General features: G+C 50.0%; 1 long non-coding RNA gene across 1 annotated transcript; it reads right to left on the bottom strand.

The window, feature by feature from the left end:
* Positions 1-1,071: 1,071 nt before the first annotated feature.
* LOC144373612 (uncharacterized) lies at positions 1,072-3,248 on the bottom strand. Its single transcript, XR_013433221.1, has 3 exons — positions 2,660-3,248; positions 1,488-1,693; positions 1,072-1,251 (listed from the first exon to the last, which is right to left on the bottom strand). It is a non-coding gene; the product is annotated as an uncharacterized LOC144373612 (long non-coding RNA).
* Between the last annotated feature and the right edge of the window lie 15,092 nt (positions 3,249-18,340).

Below are 18,340 nucleotides of genomic sequence, written 5' to 3'. Positions count from 1 at the left end.
AGAGGGAATTTGGGAGTAGCTACCCAGAGGACAGTGCTCAAGGACAATCAGAGACAAGTGAGCTCTCAACACAAGGGCACCATCTTGATACCCTGCTACCTGAGGCCTTCATGTGATCATGTGGGGGTCTTCCTATGAGCCTCTAGTCCAATCTTGGTACAAGAGTTTGCTTCAACCTGCTATGCCCTACAGGGACAAGGGAATAAGGACCAAAAGACTTTGTACAGACACACTCTAGTCCCATCAAGATGGGAGGAATGGTCCAGTGCACTTCCATATCCCTGCTCTGGTCTGGGATGCAGCTGCATTTTTGTGTGGACCAGGCACAAACCCTAGGTGCTTTGGTCCTGACAGCCAGGGCACAACACACACTAGGACTCTTTAATGATAGGCATGGAAGCTGCTGGGCTCGAGAGTGTCAGTGCTTGCTAGGGTGTCAGGAGGTTCGGACCCAGCAGGTGCAGTGGTTCAACATAGCTCCCCTGGAGGTGGACACCAGAGTCTCATGATGGATACTCCACACCCAGGAAAATTCTGCAGAGAGAGCCGCTAAATCTCTATTCACATACATGCAAACTAGGACACTAATGGGCCCCTCCAAGGCCCCCAGTTCTCTGTGACCCACACCTACCCACCCTAATCATTCTACAATGGCTCCCTTCCCTTCAACCAGCAACATATCCCCTCCCACACACAAGAAAATGACTGCCAACTCCTGTGCTTCAACCTCCACGGTTCAATATACTCCTCCTCAATACCAAGGTCAGTAGAGGATGGCCTGTACCCTCGATATTTCTCTGACCTCCTCTGAACCCAGCACTCACTCCTGCACTTCTGACCTGCACATCCCAAAACACGCAGGCCCACTCGCACCCAGACCTGGCATGCTGCTGCTCTCCCGCCTCTCTCTTGCTCACTTTCTGCTCTCCTTCCTGACCTTCCAGAAGCTCCAGTTCAAGAAGACAGGCCTAGTCCAAAGTGTTTGCTGTGGACTCGGTCTTCCCCACTGTGGGCTCCCAGGAGACTCCCCTGCTCGAGGACTCACCAGGATGCTCCTATACTGTGTTGTCCTTTCCTTTTCCAGGTAGACGTGAATGAGGCACCTGCCTCTCATCCGCTTGTTATATTGGGGCCTTGGGGAGGACCGAGTAGAGACCCCTGATGTCCTGGACTCCGGCTCTGCCCCTTCCCTGGGAGAAGGCTCTGGCTCTGGGGTTGGCTGAGGAGCCGTGACAGGAACTGAGCTTGTAGCTAGAGGAGAAAAGATGCCAACATGACTGCCTTGCCCTGACCTTCCCACAGACAGACAATACCTCTGCTGCCAGGAAGAACTCAGGCCCTTGGCCCACACAGGACCTCTTTGCAGACTGGGGTCACTTCCTGAATGGACAAAGGCTTGTCCTAATTTCCAGCCCAACACCAGGCATACAGACTCCCTGCAGTGGGACAACAGTTGGACCTTTCCTCATATACCCTTAGGTACTCACCACAGTCCGCCTGGCTCTCAGGCTTTGCCTGGCTTGATTTGCCATCTTCAATTGCGGCCAGGAGGTGGTGTGCTTGGTGTTCCAGGTTCAAGCCTCCCAGCAGGAGCCACATGGATAGCAGCTGCTGCAGACTCAGAAAGCCTGGAGGCTGATGGGAAGCCTCGGAGTAGAGGTTCACCCAGGTCCCCAGGAAGGAAGGTGAGGCACTGTGGGGAGGAAGGTGTGGAGTCAGCAAAACCCTGGCCTTGCCTTCACCACGGCCTCCAGAGAAAACCTCTGACCCTACACTGGGGAGAGCAGTCTTTCCTCAGCCTTCCCAAGTCAAATCACCTTGCAGGTCCCTATTCTGGAAACAGGAGCCCACCCTCTTGACCCCAAGCCCATTCCATGTTGAAGTTGGTCCAGGGGTCCACCATAGTCACTGAAGAGGACAACGTGCACTTATGCCCCATGGAGTCAGGGATGCAGTCACATGTAGGATATGTACTCATGGCACCTGCGGTTTGAGGCTGACCCCCATGAAAAGGGACACAATGGCAGTCATTTGCACCCTATTTTTCAATGAATTATGAAATGTGACTGGAAACGTGTCTTCACACAGTGGGTGCTTTCTCCATGTTCATCAGTGAATGAGCCCAAACTGCTGATTCCCACATATCTCTGGGTGTGGGAGCCGCCATGTCCAAAGCCCCTGTCCAGCTATGTCCCAGCTAGGATGCTCTGTCCCACTATGGAAATTAACATGTCTTTATTAACCCAAAAGTGCTTTTCCCAAGGCCTGAGTTTTGAGACGCCTCTGGCACAGATCTACGTTCTTCACAAAGCCAATATCACACCAGAAAGACCACCTGGCCTCGCTGAGTCCACCTGGGAATGAGCTCAGTGCACACCATTGAGCTGTGGTGCCCAGTGTGTGGGGACTGCTCCACGGACCTCTGTGGATCAGCTGGAGTCAGGATGGTTTCTCTGCCTGAGAGCGGAGTTCACTCCCCTTGCAAGGCTGTGGCAGGCACCTCCAGGACTCGTCCCATTCGGGACTGACATTCCACTATGAGTGTGGTCCTCTATCTCATTAGGTATCACAAACCTTTGGGTCCCTGAGAGGTACATGGCAGCCCCAAGACCCAGGCATGAGGGGGCTACACACTTGGGCTTGGTGGTCTGGTGCTTACCTTGGGAACAAGAGATCCAGCACCTGATGGGTGGGGATGGAATCCCAGGAGATTAACCCCATGTTGCCACTGAAATGTAGGTTCCTCCCACAAATGACAGGCAGGAGCTCATTCCTAAGCTGGTCCTGCCTGTAAGGTTCAAGGCTCTGTACCCTGAAGGGCTCCTCCGTGTTCTCATCATTTTCACCCTGTGTTGGGACCAAGAATGTTGGTTTAAAATGGAAATGGTGACAAACAGAAAAATGACTTGTGCCAATACACTAGAGTCAAAGCACAATGGGACAGTTCCCATCAGTACAAACACACACCCACCCACACACACACACACACAGTCAGAATAGGAGTCCTGGGCCATTCATCAGGGATCAGACTAGAGGGCCTGCTGGGCTCACCTGCCCTGTGCTACTCACTGTTACTCTTGAGCTCCTCTGCGACAATCGCCAGAGGCTCTGGCGTCTAAGATGAAGCCTCACCCAGTGCATCCACAAAAGGGCTAGTTGGCCCCCCTGAGATTCCTGGGAGCCTGAGGCTCGGCATTGTTTGCAACCACAGGAGAACATCCTTCTCCCTCCAGTTTCTCCAACCAAATGAGCTCGGATGGCTTGGTCAGTTAAGTGGGTGCCTGGATACCAGGGTTCCATGTTCTGTTTGATCCATTGTCAAGGCAATGATGTCATTTCCTGTGCCCATACCTGAGCCTCTTTTCACATAAGACCACTTTCAAAAGCCCTATGAGCTGCTGATTTCTCCTCCATGCCTAAACATCTCAGGTGCGCAGGTGTTCACCAACAACTACCCAAACATCCCCACCAGCATCTGCCCTGCTTGGTGCCACTAGAGTTCCAGCTTGGAGCCTTCAAAAATGCATTCACAACCAGTCCTTCCCTCTCAGCAGCTTTTGGACCCTGGTCCCATCATTGTGCAACTCATGGTGTGCCCAGTCTTTTCTGGAAAGTAGGGTAGCATCTAATCTCTAGGGTTTATTGTGTCTATTGGCCCATAACACCCTCTATTCTCTCTGAAACCAGAGATGGGACTCACAGGTGGCTAAAGCACAAATGTAGAGATGGGACAATCACAAGAAGGGCAGAGACAAAGAATGCACCCCAACTCAATCAGGCCTGTGTCCCACACAGGGACGTGGCCAATGTCCGTCCCATCGTGGCTGCAGTTCCCTCTCTACACCATGGCAAGTTGGAGGGGACTGAGATGCAGAGGCTGCTCCCCTCTGCCATACAACTTCCCAAGGCTTCTCCTAAGATTTCAAAAGGGCCAAGTGTGTCTAGTGTTGGGGTCTCACAGAGACTCCGAGGTACCACAGCATCCTGCTGCCCAGAACCGGTTCACCCCTCACCTCAAGGGGGCTCAGCCTCTGCATTCATGGGAATTGAAGTGGGTACAGGTGATGGGATATCACCTCCAAGACTGAGTTATGCCAAGTCCATGACCCCTGTCTGCATCCCTGTCTCCAGCACCACTCCCCTTTCTCTCTTTCCTCCCCAGAGCAAACAAATCCATTTAGCAAGTGTGTCCTGTGATAAAGACATGACAGTCACCCATCCTCTCATTGCAAAAACACTGAGGCTCAGCCAACATGGATCCTACCAGGAACACAGGCATAAACTCAGAGTCCGATCCTCCCAGCCCAGCCTCAGTGGAGCCTGGACTCCCAGCCTCCTGAGTCAAGGAAACAGAGGTGCCTAGCCGAGCCACCTTGGATGCAGCCACACACAAACGGAACTCATCAATGCCCGTTTCTCTCAGTTGTGAGTAAGAGGGGAGGTGGTGTTTCACAACCCTGGACATCAAGTGCAGTCTCCAGGCTTTGGGGTGTGCCCTGGCCTCTCTCTATCTGCCCAGGCCCTCCAACTCACACTGGCCTTTTACCCAACCTCCTCCTAGGGCCAAACTCAATCCTGCCTCTCAATTTCTTCTGCCTTCCCCAACACACTGCTCCGCAAAATGAGCAGGGCTGGCTCTCTGTTATCATGCTGGTGTCAGCAGCAATGCCACCCCACTGACATAATTCTGAGTCCCAACCTAGGCACTCCAGCTGTCCTTGCCACATGTGGCCCTGTTTGGGCTCTGGCTCTTGCTCTTTTCTTTCATGTGCATGTGTTTTGAGGTTTTGAGTTTCTCCCACTGCAGAACTGCAGCCGTGGCAGGGTAGAGCTCATGAAGGTGACATTCTGAGCCACATCCAATCCCATCAGGACTGTGAACTGGGGTGATGCTGGAACACAGTGAAGAGTGAACACATGGGAGGTGGTTGGACCCACCTTGCCTCTGAGTGGTTTCCTTTCAGGACAGGAATGTAGGGATGGGAGCCCCTGGCGTGGGATGCTTTGCACAAGGCGTGACCACGGGCTCTTTCCTGGCAAAAACTGGCTCCACTCAGCATGGAGAGCACTGTCATTCCTGGTGGCTAACAACAGCCCTGGACCCCAGAAAGGAACCCACACTCAAGATTAACGTCTGAGTGTGCGTGTCCTGGAGGAAATGAGGTCTCCTGATCCCAGGTGCAAAGGGGTAAGTCCTCTAACTCCAGGGGCCATGAAGGGACATCTGAGTTTCCCTTGTCCTTCTTTCCCTCTCTGAACCCATGGTGTCCTCACACTAACCACAGTTAGGACCCTGGCCTCATTCCCCAGTTGGGATCATTAGGCTCCATAAAGGACAGTCTCTAAGATGCTCAGTAAACCACCACCCTCTGCACAAGCCATAACCCTATTCACCCAAGAGGCAAGAGGATTTCTATTCAGGAAAACCAGGAAAGGGAGAGCCTTTCTCAAGGACACAAGGACATTAGTGAGTGAGGGAGTGATTAATGGATGGAGAACTATTTCCACCACCAACTTCCAGGAGCATATATGGCCCTTTGGGCACAGGTACGGACCCTTTTTTTCCAATCAACTTTTTCAGAGAAGTGAGGCTGCCTTCTAGATGGCACCTCCACACTAAGGGGGTCTCCTACTTCTTCCACATGTACATATTGCAACGGGCCTCCCACTGTGCATCTGAGAACACTCTGTGGGCATCTGTAGCCTTTCAAGACCCCAGAAACCATGCGGGCACCCCAGCACCAGCAGAGCATTTGTGCACATCACAACAATCACCCCGGGTGAGAACTCTCCGTTCCACTCTGTACTAGGCCCTGCCATCTGTACTGATCAGTCCAACCCCTCTCCTTCCTGTTTCTTGATTATACTACCATGGTTCCCACACATGGATGCCAGGGTGCTTGTGGCCCCCCCAACCATTTGAGTTCCAGGAACAGTGGAATGTGTTTGGGAACTTCTGGATGACGGGAAGTCCCACCCTCCAGGGTTTCATCTTCAATGTAATGAGTGCAGAGGGAGCCAGGAGGGCTCTGTCAGGTAGAGAGAGGTGGGAGCTGATGGAGCCTCAACTAAGTGCCCAGGACTCTGGGTTCAGAGCTGGTGTTATGTGGAATTGTTGAGGGACGTGAAGAAAACCCAGCTCACTGTACACAGAGACAGCAGATGCCCTCACGTGGTCAGGCTGCTGTGCTAATCAGAGCCCCATGATGTTCCACAGGTGTGCAGGTGGGGAACCCACGTGCCAGCCCAGGCTGTTCCTGAGCACCTCTACCTGGATTCGGAGCATGTGACTCTGCATCAGAGTCCTCACATTAATGTATCCCGGCCCCCCACCCCAAAAGTTCTCTCAGAGACAGTGAGGTTCCACTGCTCTGGACTTGCCCTTTTCTCTGGGATTCTGGGGCCCCATTAATTAGGAGGTCACAACAATTCTCAGCACACAGGCTGAGCCTACTGAGATCCCAGGAGTATCCAGGCATTGCTTCTATTTATAGTCCATCATGTCCCACGACACTGTGGACACGTATTGCACTCACCTAAAGAAACCACCAGGCCCAGGGCCTTCGTGCCACTGGCCTGCAGACACCTGGAGGAACAGGCAACCTATAGGCTGCGTGGAACCAAAGACCCTAGATCCTGGGATCTGAGCTGGACACACAGCTCATGTGCACACAGTCACCACCGTCACCGAGAGTGCAATTGAAACACCCGCAGAGTTAGCAGTGGACCTGATATGCCCACGAGTGGGGGTGAACTGCATCCCTTGAAAATGATCGTGTCCAGAGAAAGGCAAATTTTGTAGGATTTCACTTATCTCAGATTCTCAATTATCAGGTTCATAAAAAGATAAAGTACAATGTTCTTTTCCTGGGCCTCAAGGGCACTAGAATTCCGCATTGATGGCAAGAGTACGTCCACGTGAGTTCTGGAGATGCATGGTGGTGACGCCTATACACCAACATGAATATGCTTAATGCCACTCAACTGTGTCCTCCAAAATGGTTTAATTACAAAACAGATGTTCGGTGTCAATTACCACAATGTAAACCCTTGGGAGACTGCTGATTGACTCATCTTAGCCTAAGTCAATGAATAAAGGTCCTAAGGTGCGAAGCTACAAAATGAGGGATGAGCATGGATGAGGATGGGCGGGAGAATCCTCCCCCTCTAACACAATTAGGGAAGGATGTGCTGCCCTCAAGTGGCTGGGGGGCCTGGGATCCTGCCACAGAGGGGGATTCCAAACCTCACATCCCCTGACCCAGGCCAGAAGACCAGGTAGAGTCCAAGGACCCTGGGGTGGCCCAATGGCAATAAAGGTCAAAAGGAACTGGGATCTGCCTGGACCCTCAATCCCCTACTCTGAGTAGGGCTGCATGATGAGGCCAGAGGCCATCCACAGCAATCTGCCTTTACAGGAAAAGAGGGACTGCAGGCTGCCTCTGGCTCACTGACTCAGGATGGTGTTTTCATAAAGCAAGACCACTTCCTCACATTTGACCAGCAGCTCATGCGCTGACAGCACAATGGCTGGCTTGACTCAGGCCCTGAGAAATGAAATAGAAAATTCATAGCAAACCCATCTTCAGCTCTTCCACATCATCAGGGGGTGTGATTCATTTCCATCAACAAAGATGTCTGAAATGATGTCTAAACATGCTGGGGACTCACCTCCGTGTGGAACTTTTCAGGAAAAAGGGGATCAAATCTCATGAAGCAACTCTTCTCTCCTCTAGCCCATGGGCAATGCAAGAAACCTGCATGTTACCAGAGGCTCACTCTCTCTTCTCATGTCTTCTGGAAAGGATTCATGAATGCTTCCTTCAAGGTGAAGCAGAAGCCTGCATTCCCAGCTGCACAGAAGTGTTTGAGGGCAGTGTCTCCCTTAAAACCCAAGAAGAAAAACAGGTCATTAAACAGGCACATGGATTAGAGTACATGATCAATGATCCCTCCTCCCTGAAGCCTTCCACATGCCCACCTTCCACATTCACAGAGAAATGCTTGGCCATTCTCAAGACCAGGAGACCATGATGCTCATCACCAGGAAGTCAATAGGAACATGAACAGAGCAGCATGGATTGCACAAGGTGGCACACCAAGGATCTGCAGCACAGCTGCTATAACACCAGAGCTGAACTTCAGTATTGACTTTCTGCCACCTGCCGAGTACGATGGTAATGTCAAGCACAACATGCAGATATGCAAGTAGTGGGTGACACGGTGCATCCATTCACAGAAGTGGGCAACATCTTCATTGGAACAAGGAAGTATCTTATCCTTACTCATCAAAATCATCACAAAGAATAAAATGGATGCAAGACTTCTCATTTCACTATCATGTAGCTGTTGGAATTCCCTATTAAATAATACCTCCTCCAAAATAAAAAATATCTCAGACATGTGTCAACTATTCGATGGATGACATTTTAAAAACTAGGCCTTTCCTTCATATTTATGTATGCTATAGCCCTGCCTAAGGCTCTTTGAGAAAGGAGCACATAGAATTGGATCTTTGAAAATCTCACATTTGCCGATAAATATTACCGACAATGTCAGGCATGGCGAAGTGAAAAGTGGGACTTTGGATACTCAAAGAATGCTATGTTGTGAGATTGGTGTCTCTGACTCATAGACAGCATGTGGTTTCTATGAAAGCTGGTGAGGGAGCAGGAGTAACGAAGCTCATGGAACAGATGACCTCAGGGAATACTGACAGATAGGCCAAACTGGAGAACATGTTCCAGCTAACATTGGTATTTGGGCTCCTGAGCCCAGTCCTGTTTTAAAAAAAGTTGCAGACAGGCAGTGTTCATGTACAAAATGTCTACCATGTAAAAGTGGGTAATTGAAATGTCATCTAGGTACACATCTGATAGAATGGTCTGCCAACCTATGGATTTCATTCTAACAAATAAAAAGAAAAACACAGACATGAGACAGAAAGATAAAACCTTGTCTTCACCAGGATGCCTAAAAATAAGTTTTATTTGCCTCATGCAAAGAGCTTTCAATAGAACTTCTGATTTCTGAATGAACCCATTCAATTTTATAATGCACAGATCATAAGGTTTTCTTTACAGAATATTCTCTTCTTCTTCTTCTTCAAGCCTCACATAGAAAATGTCTCACAGGACATAGGAGGGGAATGACCCAAAGGATGAGAGAATGGCTGGCACCGTTCTCAAATGTGCCCATGTAGCCTAAAGTTTGAAGGCACCTAATTGTACTCTAAAACAATGATGAACCTATTTGATCCATTAATTAATAAATAGCACCGCTTTACCACTTGAACCAAATCACAGAAAAATGGAAACAGATGATCGAATTCCACTTCTCCCATCACCTCCTGGCCCAGACTCTCCCCAGAGGTGGCTCTGGTCATCTGTCTATTAGGGAGTCACCCGTGGTCCCCTATCTCTCAGAAAAGAAAATCATCTCAGCTTCTGTCCCTAAAGCCAAGTGATGGCTGCGGTTTCCACACTGTGTGGATCTGGAGAGATGCACAGTGCCACTGGACCAGCCTATGTTCAGGGCTGTGTCTGTGTCCCACAGCTGAAACATGTGGTCCAGGGTCTTCTTTCCACCCACAGGTCCTAAGAACTTGCAGTCAGCACGTGCCTCCTTATTCACTGTGGCCACAGACTTCCTGCTTATGGCCATTGCATTGTACATGTCTTATAATTTAACACGGCATTGAAATGAACTTCCTTCTGGGAGCTTCCCAGGGCACGTCCCAAGACCTGAATTTCTGTGTTGTAGGGAGCATAGCATTCGTGCATTTTTTAAGTTTCATGGATAATGTTAAATGTGCCTCCAAAGTGTATGAAAAAAGCTTATCTTCCTATCCCCTCCCAGCACATATTATCAACATCCTTAATTTGGGTAAAAAATAAATAAATAAAACACATCATTTGAGCCTGTGTTCATCTTCTTGCCAGCTGTGTTCCAGTGACCTCCTCCCGTGCATAGTGCTCATCTGTGTTTCTCCTCGTGCCTCCTGTTCTACTGGGTTGCCATTTCCTCCCAATCGGTCCCTCTGTTTTGACAATGTTTGGGGCATATTTCGTTGGAGAGTAGTTTCTAACGTGGATGGTCAATTGAACCATCTTGACAGCTTTGGGTTTTGAGGATTGAAGCCAACCCTCCCCATTTCTAGGCCACAGCCTCTTCTCCTAGATTTCTACCAGTATTCCAGTAAATATTTCATTGAATTTGGTTGGTCTCTGTGTCTGGGTTCAAGACTTAGGTCCTGCACTTGCTAGCAGGGACATTGTGCTTTCTGGTTTGTTGTGTTGGCTTCTTGGGGACACTGTGAGGATCAGGTAGGCAAGGCAGGTAGAGTGGCTGGCCTAGAGCATGGCCCAGAGGGAGCGTTTGATCAACATTATTTGTAAAATGACAGCTGTCAATTATCACAACCAACATGAAAGGCCATCCTAACAATCATCATTATGAAAATATTGGTCACAATAATGTTTTCTACTTCTATGGTACATCTGTATTATACTCTCCATGAGTGAGGTCACAGGCCATGTGTCATTGTGTGCCTGCTTCTGTCATTTAGCCTGGAGGCCCCTGGCATAGTTTGCGCTTCAGGACTGGAAGCTCTTTTACGATACAGTTTTCAAGTGGCCATTGGTCGCCTGATGGTACTCCATGGGGTCATCTGAGCCTGGCTTGCATCTGGCTCCTGCAACCAACATCCTGTTTTGCTAGAAACTCCATCGAAAGAGGCTTGGAACTCCTGCTCTCTTGTTCATCTCTGAAGTTCTGCCATTTCTTCTCAGATGGCTCCACAAACCTTTCAAAACCCTCCCCTGCTCCAGGGCTTTGAAGCGGTTTCTTTGGAAGCTTCTGCACAGGGTTAAGGACAAGCCATTCCTCACATGCTCCTTCCACAGGAGGAAGAGAGGGGCCAGAGGGGCCACAGGGAGCAACCTCCTGCTCTGTTCCAGGCAGCCACTTCCAGGCTGGGGCTGCAGCCTGGGGCTCTCAGGACGGCTCTGGCTAAGGGGGAAGCCCTACCCAAGCCTGGGTCACAGCCTCCCATGCCCCAGGGCAGCTGGTGAGCACTGGTAAAGGGTGGAGGGGAAGGCTTGCACCCCAGGAGTCGGGTCTGGACAGCATTCAGGTGGAAAGAGACCACTGGTCACCAAGGGGATGTGAAGCAGGGGGTGACCCAGGGCAGCCATGAGATCTCCTCTAAAGACCACTGTGGTCCCAGCAGTACAAAGGGACTGAGTGACATTATTACTCTTCCCTGTTTTAAGGACAGAGGTGTGGAAGGGATTCCTGAGAGTCACAGAAAACGTGGCTCACAGGTTTCATTTTGCCATCTAGGAGTGACCTTGGCCGCACTGGTGGCAATTCCCCGGACCTTTGATGAGCCCCCTGGCATCCTCCCAGTGAGTCCTCCCAGGCCCAGTCTCAGGGGCAGACAGCTGCTCTGACTGCTCTCCCTGGACCTGAGGATCACATGGGGTTTTGAAATTCTTTTTGTTGCCGCACTGGGCATTGAACCCAGGGCCTTGCACATGCTAGGCAAGTGCTCTACCGCGGAGCTCACCCAGCCCTGAGGGTGACAGGTTTGGAGAGCATTTGCTACCTGAGTCTTGGTGAGGTGAATCCTCATAGCCCTGAAGTCAACACGTTTCTCTACCAGCTGCGTTTGCAGGGTTAAGATCTTAGCTTGAGTTTTGTTTTCCCTTATTTCTTCACTTCTCTCTCTCTCTCTCTTTTGGTACCAGGGGTTGAACCAAGGGGTGCTTTACCACTGAGCCACATCCCCAGCCCTTTTTAAAATACTTCATTACAGACAGAGTCTCACTGAGTTGCTCAGAGCCTCACTAAATGGCTAAGGTTGGCTTCAAACATGCCATCCTCCAGCCTCAGCCTCCAGAGTGTCTGGGATTACAGGCATGTACCACTGCCCCCCAGCTCTGCACTATTCTTAATCAGAGAACCTGTGGGGCTATGTTTACTAGGTATGAATTGAGTTGCCCTCCAGAGAAAAGAAAAAGTAACAAAGCACTGCTGTGTGGGCAAATCAGAAATGACCCCAGGACAGGGTCAGCTTTCTCTCCAAGGAAACCCCACTGCCCAAAAGGAGCCCCTTGGCCAACGCAGTGGTGCACTCCTGGAATCCCTGCACCTCGGGAGGCTGAGGCAGGAGGATCAAAAATTTCAAAATCAGCCTTAGCAATGGCAAGGCACTAAGCAAATCAGTGAGACCCTGAGCCTAAATCAAATTCAAAATTGGGCTGGGGATGGGGTTCAGTGGTCAAGAATCCCTGAGATCAATCACTGGTACCACCCCCCGTGAAATAAAAGAGCCTCTGCTAAGGACTTCCATGTTGGCTGAGGCAGCTGCCTACAGTGGGTGTCCTGCAGAATGCAGTCAATCTCCCCAGGCCTGGCCTGTGGGGAGGGGTTGGCCCGGAGACCGGGGGTTAGCCCCCAGCTAATGATCACTTGGTATTGTGGTTTGGATGTCAAATGTCCCCATTGCCCATGTGCTAAAGGCTTGGTCACCAGCCTGTGGCCCTTGGGACATAATGGAAACTTTAGTAGGTGGGGCCTCCTGGAAGGAATGAGATCATTAGGGGTGTGACCTTGAGGGGGATATTGGGACCCAGCCCAGTCCTACCCACCCTCTTCCCAGTTACCCAGAGATGAGCAGCCTCCTCTGTCATGTGCTCCAGCTGCCAGGATGTCCTACTGTGCTGTCACAGGCCCAAAGCAACAGGGCTAAGGTGCCATGGACTGAGACCTATGCAGCCATGAGCCAAAAGAAACCCTGTTTCCTTTTAAGGGGATTCTCTCAGATGCTTTGTCACAGCAACAGAAAGCTGACAGCACCCTTGGTCTGTGCCCCTGCTTTATACATAGGGATGCTGAGGGCCCACAGGAAGCCGAGCAGCCCCAGGTCACATGGTCCCATAAAAACAATTATTATCTATTCATTCACTGACTACATGGCAGGAGCTGGACTCCAGATCTCAGTGTTTGAAAAAGTTGTGTTTCCTTCCTGCCCCTTAGTCCCTCGCTCTCTCTTTTTGTATGAATCCAAGAAGGACCTTCAGGAGATTGCAATGCCATCCAGTCATCCTAGCCAGATTTGTACTTGAACATGAAATTCATGGGATGTTTCTGCTTCACATTGTGTTAGTCACTAGTCATCAGAGAGCTCTGTGCTTTCACCTACAGAGTGCCACCCCACTTCCCTGCTGCAAGGGCTCTTCCTGCCAGGTCACCTGCTGGATGGAGGGCACTGCCCAGTGCCCTAGATCTCTCCTGAATGTCCTGTGACCAACCCACTGCAGGCCAGGCAGACATCCACAGAAAAAAACAGCGAGAGGGTCTGGCGCCCCCTTCAGGTACTGTTATATAGATGCCCACAGAACATTCCTCAAACCTGCAGCAGCTTGGACTGCATCCAAATGCAACCACAGGCCGAGCACAGTGCCACCCACCTGTGATAGAGTGACTCAGGAGGCTGAGGCAGGAGGATTGTGGGTTTGAGGCCAGGTTTAGCAACTTATTGAGGCACTGTCTTAAGATAAAGAATTAAAAGGGCTGAGGATGTAGCTCAGTGGCAGAGCCCCTGGTCCAATCCCCAGTACCAAGAGGAGGTGGAGATACCAGAGATGGGAACTTATGAGTTGGGTCAATGGTAACTCCAAGCCCAATGAGACTGAATGCACAGGGGAAGCTTTAACCCGCAAAAGAAAAGGAGGCAGGGAGCTTCAGCTCCAGGTAAAGGACTAGGAATTGAACCCGGGTGCCTTACCACTGAGTACACCCCAATCCTTTTTATTCTTGTTTTGAGAAGGGGTCTTGCTACGTTGCTGAGGGTCTCACAAAATCACCAAGGTTGACCTCAAGTGATCCTCCTGCCTCAGCCTCCCGAGAATCTCTGGGATTACAGGCATGCACCACCATGCCCAGCAAGAAAGGAACTTTTATCAGTGCAGCCACACGGGGAAGGCCGGGGACCCACATCTTAGCCTGTCTTCAGGGGGTGACAATGACTTGGAGCTTTTATAGAGAGGGGAATGAGGGCAAGGGCTTGGGCTTTGCACAGCTGCCAAAGCAGGTGGTCCTGACCAGTTGAGGTCTGTCCATCTTCCCTGGATTGGCCAGGTGGTGCCTTGTCAGGAGAGCTGTGTCACCTGCTTTGGCTCTCAGATGCACATCAATCAGACCTTGTTCCTGGGACATGAAACAGACTGCATGGGGGTGGGGGTCTGGATTCTGAATTAAGAGCAACTTTCTTCTGCTGAAAATAGAGACGGGCTGCAACCCCACGCCCACCTCAGGAGCCAGGAAAGCTAAGATGGGTCCCGCCCTTCCTCAAGCCTGGGCACAGGCCATCTGCCTAGGCATTTTCTGTGTTTTTCCCATTTTTGCTTTTCTTCAGGCCAAGGAAATTCACGGATGTAGATCACTTGGGTTTTGTTTCTATAAACTGTAACCACTTCTGTGGGTCAGGGGCTTCTTCCAAGCCTTCTGGCTGCTTCTCCCCAGTTTGATCAAAGTTCTTCATTTTTTCCTTTTTATTTCTTTTTTTTGCCTGTTCCTTGTGCTGGTGGGCACTGATGCAGCCAGCAGGGTCCAGTAACAAATCCAAGGTGACTCAGGCAAAGGGGATGGATGGGCCATATATTGAGGCAGAGATGCTGCCCTTCTAATTCTGCCTTTAGCCATCCATTGGATGTCTGCGGGTAGAGGTGGAGGGCTGGAGTCCTCCTTACAAAATCCTTACAACTCAAGTCAGCAAACACTGAAAGCCCTGTCGCCCTCAGGGACAGGGCACCAGACAGTTCCTCGGTGCCTCCCAAAGGCTGCCAAGGGAGAAGTCACTTGGGGCCCGACTCCAGGAGGATCATCAAGGGGCGGGACAGGGGGACTTCAGGTAAAAAGCCGCAGCCAGCTCGCCCTAGGACCCCAGCCCTCACCAGCCCCACCGCTTTCCTGGACAGAAAGGTTTCCTCGAGCATCCTCACTGGGTGTCCCTGCAGCAGGGCCCCAAGATTGTTCTAGAAAGGGATCTGTCAGGTGGGAGCGACAGAATCTCATGAAATTTTAAGTACAACAGAATGCCAAATGACTACTCATTCCAGTGAAGACATGCTGCAAATAAGACTTAGAACACGTGCTGCAAACAAGACTTAGAAAAGTGTCCTCAGAGAAGATTCTGTCATTCTGCATTTGTTTCTGAAAGTTGAAGCACACAGTTCTAATGAGCCCAGGAAGAGGTTGATACCCAGTTGAGTTGGCATATGATGTGCCAGAGGTCAGGACTTCAGGGCTGCTGTCAGGTGGTTCCCGGGCTCTTCTGGTCCTCACCTTCACTCAGGGACTTTTTGTTAGTGATGGAGTTCAGCAATGGATTACTGGCCCAGAGACTTGTTCAGTATTGCTCCGTAGGAGCAAAACACTGTCACCAGTTGTAGGTAGCCAACTCCAGGTGAGAAACTTGATAGATGTTAATGCTCACGGCTTCACACCAGCAACCTGCCCCTCAGTGATCATGCTCTCTAAAATATACACCATGCTAAATTGTGTGGAAGCATTCTAGGTCTAGCCAAACCACACGATCTTTCAAAAACAGCCCAATAACATTTAGAGGATTCACTCTCCAAAGCAAGCTTGCCAATGCCTGAGCGCCCACACACTCTATTGGCGCCAACCTCACCTCCTTTTAGAATGCACACATCCACCAAGATACCACTGCCTGTGGTGGTTGAGCAGCCTTTCCAATGGACGAGGTGGATGTGAATGTAACACGTGAAGGAATTAGCATTTACCAACAACTGGAAGAAAAAAATCCATTCTCTAAGATATGATGACGGAGCGGCTCTGTGATCTAGACCATCCCCCTCTCCTGCATCCTCTCTCTTTTCCTCTGCCTCGATGGACCTCCAACTGAGCCCAGAAAGATGTGTCCTTTCTAGTCAGAAGCCCTGTCATGGCTTCCATTTCCAGGCCCTGATTCCTGGTTAACTGCAGCCAGAGCTCGCTTTCAAGGTACTCTCTTCAGATCCCTTCCCTACCCTAACCACAGTGTGGGCTCTGGCCCCACCCTTACTCTCTACACCACCATTCCACATTAGGGTCTTCCTGTCCCTCTCTGTGACCCAGGACTGCCCATGACCGACCCCACCCAACAACAAGCTGTTGAACCAGGTGCCATCAAATGGAAGAAATGACCAGAGATGGCTAACTTGAAGATTTCACAGAATAGTCCATGAGACAAGGAATATCGTGAACCAGTGAAATGACATAAGAGGAAGTCAATGAATTCTAACCTCAAGGGCAAATCCTACAGTACACTGGCTCTCAAATTCAGCTACACACTGGAGCCACCTGGGAGCTGTGCATAGTACTGACCGCTGGACCACCCACTGGCCCTGGGCTGATGGAATGGCTCTGGGCTAAGATGGGACACTGGGGTTTGTAAATTACCAGTTGAGTATAATATAAAGCAAACTTTGAGAACATTGCTTTTTTCCCCACATGAAGAACTGTGTGCATACAGATGCAGAAGTACACAAATCTGCAGCATAAACCTCCTTGAGGGCCATAGATTAAATGCACTGCAATCACCAGCATCCTGGCTAGGAACACCACCAGCCTCCTATTTCCACCTTCCAGGTGATTGCAGCCCCGCCATCCAAGCATGGAGGAGTCCTCCCTGCTGAGAAATTTCAGTGTGCAGAATGGAGAGCCCTCTCTCCTGGGAATCCCTGCTTAGACAATAAGTGCACTGGAGAAGTTGAAATCAAGTGGGAGGCACATGGGGAGGCTTCTTGGATGAGGCCCTATTGAAAGGAGGATGGGATCTGAGGAGTGGACCAGAGAGAGGAAAGATGGGAAGTACAGCAAGTACATTCAGAGCCGAGGTCAGGCCCAAAATACAATGTTGGCTGACAAGAGAGCCCTTGCACCAGGATCAACAATTTTGAGAAGGCAATGAGGACTGCCTGAAAAGATCAATTCCACAAAATTCCATGGAAACCCACTCATCACACCTTTCTGAAAACACTGGAAATGTAGGTTTCATGCAAGGAACTCTGGGTGACAGATGGCAAAGTTTGCCAAATGCAAACATGCCTACCAGCTCTGAGAAGCCATTCTCATTCACACTGCTTCAACCAGGGAAAATCCCCATGTGCTCACTGAGAACAAGTTAGCTTGTGCCACTTGAAGCTGCTTCAACAAACAGCTTCACTTCTGCACTTCTAAGCTGTTCTCCTCAAGAACTTTCAGAGCACAGTTCAGGCATGAAACACAAAGGGTGCCAGAAAGAGATCTCTTGAATCTAGCATCACCAACGTGCAGTGAAAAAGAGGACCAGCTGAGAAGATCAGTTCTCCAAAGTCTCACTGACATCCATTTGTCACACTCATTTACAACATTCACTTGAAGTGCAGGTGCCCACATGAGTGAACTGTTTTTTTTTATCAATGGCACAGAGGCTTCAATGTGTAAGCATGCCTGTCACCTGTAAGAAGCAGTTTTGAATTCTTCTAGGTCCACAGGAAAAAAAAAATAGCATGTGCTCACTTACAACAAAGTTAATCAACAAAGCAAATTGAAACTGCTTGCAGCAAACAGCTTCCATTCTCCCATTCCCCAGCTATTTTCAGCAATCGCATCCAGAGTCCAATTCCAGCTCAATATAAAATGTGTGCTCCCAAGGAAGCCTGTATAATTGACATCACCCAACTTGGGGAGGCAAGGGGAATGCTGAGAAGATCAGTTCTTCAAAACTCCTACTTTTTCAGAAAACTCATTGAAAGGCAGGGTACCCACTTGCAGCCATCAGTGGTTGACAGATGGCACAGAGGCTTCAATGTGAAACCGTGAATGCCAATCATTACAAGTGCTTCTGACACACTCTAGTGCAACCTGGGACACCCCAAAGTGCTCAACGAGAACACACTTTGTTCCTGCAAGTGGAAGCAGCTTGCATGAACTGTTTCAATCAGGAAATTCCAAGCTCTTCTCAGCAATCACATTCAGAGCACAGTTTTGGCCCAATAGAAAAAGGGTCCTAGCAAGAGGGTCCCACACCTACGATCACCTTCATAAGGTAGCTTCCCATCTTCTGTGTGGAAGTGGGTTTCTCCTTGGCCCTTATGCTGTAGAGGAGACCACTAGGAGCTAAGCTTCATGCAGGACCATCTGACCCGGACTTTTTGCAAGCCCTATGAAGCCCTCACACAAGCTTAAATGCTACAGGACTCTGCAGACCAGTCCATGCAACAGTAGACATTCATTCATTGTCTAGAGTCTACAGGTTCCTAAATGCATGGCATTCATTATCATCAAA

Source organism: Ictidomys tridecemlineatus, unplaced genomic scaffold (assembly GCF_052094955.1).
Source record: "Ictidomys tridecemlineatus isolate mIctTri1 unplaced genomic scaffold, mIctTri1.hap1 Scaffold_444, whole genome shotgun sequence".
Taxonomy (NCBI): Eukaryota; Metazoa; Chordata; class Mammalia; order Rodentia; family Sciuridae; genus Ictidomys; species Ictidomys tridecemlineatus.
This window is presented reverse-complemented; position numbering and strand designations above follow the sequence as displayed.